This window comes from Benincasa hispida, chromosome 8 (assembly GCF_027475165.1).
Source record: "Benincasa hispida cultivar pf3 chromosome 8, pf3_genome.v1.1, whole genome shotgun sequence".
Lineage (NCBI taxonomy): Eukaryota > Viridiplantae > Streptophyta > Magnoliopsida > Cucurbitales > Cucurbitaceae > Benincasa > Benincasa hispida.
Window position 1 is genome coordinate 38652340 of NC_143485.1, and position 6553 is coordinate 38658892.

Here is a 6553-nt window from a genome sequence, read left to right on the forward strand (position 1 = left end):
TTTTCTTAATCCACATAAATTCTTTAAACTCCCTTTCTTTAAAAAAGATTTAACTCTTGCCATTCAATTTTAACATAAATATTTTTCAACGTCCATAACTAAATTCCCGCAATTACACTTAAGATCCAAAATTCCAAAAATGTCCTCAATTAGTAAAAAAATTACTAAAATAACATTAATACTACTAAAAAAAATAGGGGTGTTACATCCTTCCCTCATTAAAGAACTTTCATCCTCCAAAGTTCATTCTTGAAAAAGCTTCGGGTACTGGGCCTTCATCTAATCCTTTCGTTCCCAGGTAGCCTCCTTGAACTGGTGATTCTGCCACAGGACTTTCACAAAAGCAATTTCCCAGCGGCGCAATGTCTTTACCTCTATGGCGAGGATCTCTACAGGCTTCTCTTCGTAGCTCAAGTTTTCATTCAACTACAAGGGCTCAAAGTCAACTATATGGGATGGGTCTATCACATACTTCCTTAGCATCAAAACATGGAAGACAACAATGCCAAACGGTAAGCTACGAGGCCAACTCGTTCCAGGACCTCGAAAGGTTCAATGAATCTCAGACTCAACTTCCCCTTCCTGCCAAACCTCATAATACCTTTCATGGGTGCCATTTTTAAGAACACTTTCACACCAGTCTCAAATTCCAGGTCCTTACATCTTACATCAGCATAACTCTTCTGTCTGCTCTGAGCTGTATGCATACGAGCCCTGATCTTCTGTATTGCCTCATTCGTGGCCTAAACTAATTCAGGTCCTAAAAATTTCCTCTCTCCTACCTCATCCCAACATACAGGGGACCTACAACTTTTCCCATATAGGGCATCAAACGGTGACATCCCAATAGTGGACTGGTAGCTACTATTATAAGAAAACTCCATTAAATACAAGTGAGCATCCCAGCTTCCTGAAAACTCTATGGCACAAGCACACAACATGTCTTCCAATATCTTATTCAAACGCTCTGTCTGCCCATCAGTCTGTGGGTGAAAAGCTGTACTGAAATCCAACCGAGTCCCAAAGCTGCCTAAAGACTTTTCTAGAAATTAAACGTGAAATGAGGATCTCTGTCCGACACGAGTGATTTTTGTTCATGCTTTTTTAACTGTCGTGAAGCGTAAGCAACTACTCTGCCCTGCTGCATCAATACGCATCCCAACCCCTTCTTGGACGCATCACTGTAAATGACAAAACCACCTGATCCATCTGGTACTATAAGAATTGGGGCTGAAACCAACCTCTGCTTGAGGTTTTGGAAATTGTTTTCACAAGCCTCATTCCAAACAAATGCGGCTCCCTTCCGGGTCAACTGAGTCAATGGGGCGGATATGCGAGAGAAGTCCTTTACAAACCATTTATAGTAGCCTGCTAACCCTAGGAAACTGCGCACGCGGTCGGGCCTCACTGACTGTGGTTGGACGAGCCCAACTCGTAAGTGCCTCGATCTTTGCAGGATCCATATCGACATCTTCCTTCGATACTACATGTCCTGAAAAGGACATTTGCCTCAATTCACATTTAGAAAACTTAGTATACAGCTTATTGGCCCTCAATGTCTCCAAAACTTTTCTCAAATGCTCCTCATGCTCGACCTCTATCTTAGAATAAACCAAAATATCATCAATAAAAACAATCACAAAGGTGTCGAAGAATTCCTTGAACACCCTATTAATCAAATCCATGAACACTACTGGTACATTCATTAGACCGAACGACATCAGTATGTTATTGTCCTTTATTCTCAGCTGGTGGTATCCTGACTAGAGATCAATCTTGGAGAATACCGTAGCTCCCTGCAACTGGTCAAACAAATCATCAATTCGGGGAAGGGGATACTTTTTCTTGACGGTCACCTTGTTCAGCTCTCTGTAATCAATGCACAGACGTAACGATCCATCCTTTTTTTTCACAAACAAAATAGGTGCACCCCATGGTTACACGCTAGGGCGTATGAAACCCTTGTCCAACAACTCTTGCAATTGGACATTTAGTTCCTTCAACTCTGCCGGGTTCATCCTGTATGGAGCCTTCGAAATAGGGGTTGTGTCTGGCTCCAACTCAATAGCAAAATCTATCTCCCGCTGCGAGGGCAGTCCGGGAAGATCCTCTGGAAAAACGTCTGGAAAATCCCTCACTACTAGCTCCGAAGTCAAGGTGACTTTAGTCTCTCTAGTGTCCACTACACTGGCCATAAATCCCCAGGCTCCTTGGTCGAATAGTCTACTGGCCTTCAGTGCTGAAATCACTTTAGGTAGGACTACGGTCCCAACCCCTTTAAACTTAAAACTAACTCCTGTAAGAGGGTTAAAGATGACCTCCTTACGAGAGCAATCTATGCTGCATGATTAGCAACTAACCAATCCATGCCCAATATCACATCAAAATCGTGCATATCTAAAATTATCAAGGTTACATCTAATGCATGATTGGCTACTTCTACCTGACATGCTTTTATCTTTTCTGTAGCTAACATGATCTCTCCTGATGGAGTGGAAATGGACAATGCAAAAGGCAAAGGTTTTGAGACTAACATGACATGCCTCATAAATACCGCAGATATAAACGGATGCGAAGAGCCACAGTCAAACAAAACTAAAGCATGGTACCCCAAAATGGGCAGCGTACCTGTCACCATGGTGCTTGACTTCTCGGCCTCACGCCGAGTGGTAGAAAACACCCTACTTTGCTGCTGTTGACGACTCAGGCCCCCCTGAAACAAGCTTACGGGCTGGCCCCTGTGTTCAGGCACGTTCCTCCTCGGGCATCTCTCTGACATATTCCCCTTCTGGCCACATCGAAAACAGATCCCAGAGCCGGATAGACAATGTCCCCAGTGTCGCTTACCACAAGTAGTACATATCGGCCTATTTTCCCTGCCAGTCACAACTTGGGAACCCTGCTGTCCCCACTAACATAAAGCATTCACTGTGATCTGGTTCCTCTGTTGATGCTCAGGAGCCCTGGGCTCAGCCTTCCTTTTCTGACCTATGGAGGTCCCAATCTCGAGCGACCTCCTGTAATCCTCTCCCATCTGGGAGTCAGCATCAATCCTCACAGCGGCCCGCAGTACTGCAGCATACGTCTTTAGGTTCAAGGCATGCACCATACCTCGCAGTCCGCTCCTCAAGCTCTGGATGAATCTCTCTGTCATCGCTGCTTCGGTGGCTACTAGTTTAGGAGTAAAACGAGACAGCTTATCAAATTCCTGTTCGTACTCCTCCACTAGCATAACCCCCTACTTTAAGTTCAAGAATTCTGCCTACTTGTTGTACCAAGTGTTGGCCAAAAAATACTTCTCATAAAAGCGCTCCTTGAACTGCTCCTAGGTTATAAGCTCCCCACCAGTATCAATCATCTTCTCTGCTGAACGCCTCCAGATTTCCGTGTTACCAATCAATATGAAACCTGCGCATTGAAGCTTGTGCTCTTTCGAGCACCTTATAAAACCGAATATTGTCTTAATAGATGACAACCACATCTCTACTTTGGTGGGGTCCCCCAACGATCCATCAAAGAAGAGAGGGTCATACTTCCGGAAATCCCTCAGATGTTTAGCCTCAAGAGACAGGCCCTGCATGTCTCTATCCTGCTCGGGTCTGTTGTAATTGCTCGAGTGGCACAGCTTCCATTGCCTTTTCATCAATTTGGGTCACAGGGGGATTTGGAGCTACCGGAACAGTCTGGTTACTCTCAGCTCTCTCTGCTTGTACTTTTTATCTAACTGTCTTTCTTGATCTAGGTTTAGGTGCCATGTCCTGTCATGAGTTCATACGTTAACTAGCTATTTCTGGGTCTTTCTCAGAAATCATGCATTTAAAACACTACATCATTGTTCTCATATATGCATTGAAACTTTCATTAGTAGGACGTACCGGGCGATGATGAGGGATCCGTTACTGGGCCACAGGGACTATCTAGACTTACATAGTAAGTCAGTCTACAGAACCCAAAACATGGACTCTGATACCAACGGTAACGACCCAACTCCCTAGGATTTAAGTTAGGTCATTACTAAAAAGAACATGCATGCATGTAACTTAAAACGACACTCTTTTATGGTGAAATAAATGCTAATTAGATAAGGGGAGTTCAAAAGTCCTTCATTAAATGCAAATGTTAAAACAACAATAGGGTACCCATAAATCATAAAGGTTAATAAATAAGTACGAAAAACAATTCTCAATAATAAGTTTCAAACACCAAAACTGAAAATTTAGCAAAACATGAAAGGAAATCTAAGTCTTATGAGCGGAAGCATAAAAACTGGTCTCAGTAGCTCGATCACGGATTCCGCTTGTCATTCGCCAGCACGTCCCAACCCTTACCTGAAATAACAACATGAGAAAGAATGAGTATAAAATACTCAGTAAGTAATCCCGCTACTGGGGTCAGACTAGGCATCTATGTCCTCTAGATGCTACTTCTGGTGAAATACATAAACTGCTCTAGTCCTCATGGGACACATATACACATGATACAAAAGGAAACTGAGTCCTATCCTACTGTAGTTAAGTATGCCCATTACCTCTGGTGAATACCGAAGGAAACACAAACTAGTGAATCCCGAAACACAAATTGGTGAATCCCGAAGGTGAATCCCGAAGGAAACATAATATCTAATGGGCATCTAACTAATCAGTAAGGACATTTGCACAGTCTCAATATCATAATCATCACTATACGAATTTATGACATACATATAAACCTCAACATCATGGCTCTACAACATACACATATACCTCAACATCATGGTTCTACAGCATACATGTATACCTCAATATCCTCACATCAAATACAACCATATGGAATCAAGTATCATCTCATGCTAGCATTCAAGTGTCTAGGTGCACAAATAAATCTTTCAGATCTCATACCAGAACATATATTGGTTATAATATACTATCAGTCTATCATGCTGCCATTCTGCCATAACATTCATCTATCATGCTAGCATACATTTAGAGTCTGGCCCGTGGGCAGTTCAAGTAGTAAGATTACTTACCTCGAAATTAAATCTAACAAAAAGTAATCCACACTCTCCTTTAACTTAGTAAAATTCTTGAATCACACCCTAAATCAAAAATTAAACAAAAATTAAGTCCGACAATCAGGACTAAATTCCAAATACGAAAATACCTCGTATGCCACAAAACAATTTACCCAAACGATGTGCTGATCCAGAAATCTGTTCCAAGCTTAGCACGGATATTCCAATCTATTCATAACCCAAAATTCCCTAAAGCCAACTCTAATTATACTAGGAAGTGGTTCCCGACGCCTTGAAAGTTCAATCCAAGCTTCACAACATAATTGGTATAACTAAAATTAGACCAAAACTCAATGGGTGACCAAACCCATTCAAGAAAACACACAAATCTTAGATCTTACCCCAGATTCCAAGCTTCTGGCGAAAACCCCACGGAACTACGGCGGAAGAGGATGAACCTGACAGCTAGCAGCTGCTACACCGGCGGACAACAGTTGGAAGGGCGAACCGGAACAGCGCGAGCAGATCTGAACGATAACGCGGGTAGCAAAATGCCGGAACGACTACTGATGCATCTGGAAGCGACGGCCGTCGGAGGGGGGGTTCGTACGCGGTCAGGCCTCGACGAACGATGGGACGTCGACTGGGCAGCAATGGCAGCGGAACGCAATGAAGGGTGGTCAGCTAGGGCAAAAACCTCGGCGGCGAGCGGCTAGGGTCAGACCGGCGGCGTCTGGGCGGCGGGTTTAGGAGGGCGGTGATCAAGGTCAGCGGCTGTTAGGTCTGCGTGAGGAAGAAGTGGGAAAGGGGGAAGAAAAGTAAAAAAAAATAGGAATGAAAAGGGAAAAAAATAATAAAATATATTACTCTTTTCTTAATCCACGTAAATTCTTTAAACTCCTTCCTTTCAAAAATATTTAACTCCTGCCATTCAATTCCAATATAATATTTTCCAACGTCCATAATTAAATTTCCACAATTACAATTAAGATCCAAAATTCCAAAAATGTCCTCAATTAGTTAAAAAATTACTAAAATTACATTAATACTACTAAAAAAAATACGGGTGTTACATTAATGGTATAATCCATCAAACTACAACACTTTATACACCACAACACAATGTTGTAGCTGATAGAAAGAACCAGAATTTAAAGAATATGGTTAATTGCATGTTAAATAATTCAGGTTTACCTCACAATATGTGGGGGAGGAGCTTTGCTTACAAAAAAGTTTATACTAAATAAAATTTCATACAAATAAGTCACTTTATGAAGTTGGAATGGAAAATTACCTTCATATAAAATGCTGAAAGTGTTGGGGTGTTTGGCAAAGGTACAAGTTCCTTTACTAAACATGACCAAATTTGGGCCTAAGACATTTAGTTGTATCTTTATAGGCTATGCAATGCATGTTGCTTACAGATTCATGTTGATTAAATTAAAAATATCTTATATCAATAATGATACCATAATGGAATTTTTTGAAGCTGAATTCTTTAAAAATATATTTCCTTTAAAGGAAGAAGGAAACAAAATTATTGGTGTCAAAAGAATTAGTGAG

The 6553-nt window shown here is 41.6% G+C and overlaps 1 long non-coding RNA gene across 3 annotated transcripts; it reads right to left on the reverse strand.

Moving 5' to 3' along the window:
- Positions 1–4077: 4077 nt before the first annotated feature.
- LOC150034562 (uncharacterized) lies at positions 4078–5826 on the reverse strand. 3 transcript variants are annotated; one of them, XR_016531039.1, is made up of 4 exons: positions 5392–5820; positions 5164–5300; positions 5006–5074; positions 4078–4328 (listed from the first exon to the last, which is right to left on the reverse strand). It is a non-coding gene; the product is annotated as an uncharacterized LOC150034562 (long non-coding RNA). The 3 variants fall into 3 exon arrangements; XR_016531041.1 differs by lacking the exon at positions 5006–5074 and having other exon boundaries at positions 5140–5300; positions 5392–5826; XR_016531040.1 differs by lacking the exons at positions 5006–5074; positions 5164–5300 and having other exon boundaries at positions 5392–5826.
- Between the last annotated feature and the right edge of the window lie 727 nt (positions 5827–6553).